The sequence below is a fragment of the Capsella rubella genome, unplaced genomic scaffold (genome assembly GCF_000375325.1).
Source record: "Capsella rubella cultivar Monte Gargano unplaced genomic scaffold, Caprub1_0 scaffold_3, whole genome shotgun sequence".
NCBI classification, from domain to species: domain Eukaryota; kingdom Viridiplantae; phylum Streptophyta; class Magnoliopsida; order Brassicales; family Brassicaceae; genus Capsella; species Capsella rubella.
Window position 1 is genome coordinate 10,470,275 of NW_006238921.1, and position 439 is coordinate 10,470,713.

Genomic DNA, 439 nt, shown 5'->3' on the forward strand with positions numbered 1-439 from the left:
GTAATGGCTGAGTTATTAGCTAGTTATGGCTGAGTTATGGTTGAGTTATGACTGAGTTATGGCTGAGTTATGGTTGTGTTATGGCTGAGTTATGGTAGAGTTATATATTGGTTATGGCTGAGTTATGACTGAGTTATGGCTGAGTTATGGTTGAATTATATATTAGTTATGGCTGAGTTATGACTGTGTTATGGCTGAGTTATGGTTGAATTATATTTGAGTTATATTTAACTTACCTGACGGTGTTTTTACAGCATGTGGCTGCGTATATAAGACTCCTCAGGAAACGGTTCCTTGTTGACCCCTGCCCATTCCACACCAAACGTATTGCGTTTATAGACCCGTGGTTTACTGCTTTACTCTTACATGAGTATAATACAACATTCAAGGAAAGACCACAAAGGTTTAAATTCGATGGTGGACCCTATGAGCTGGTTAT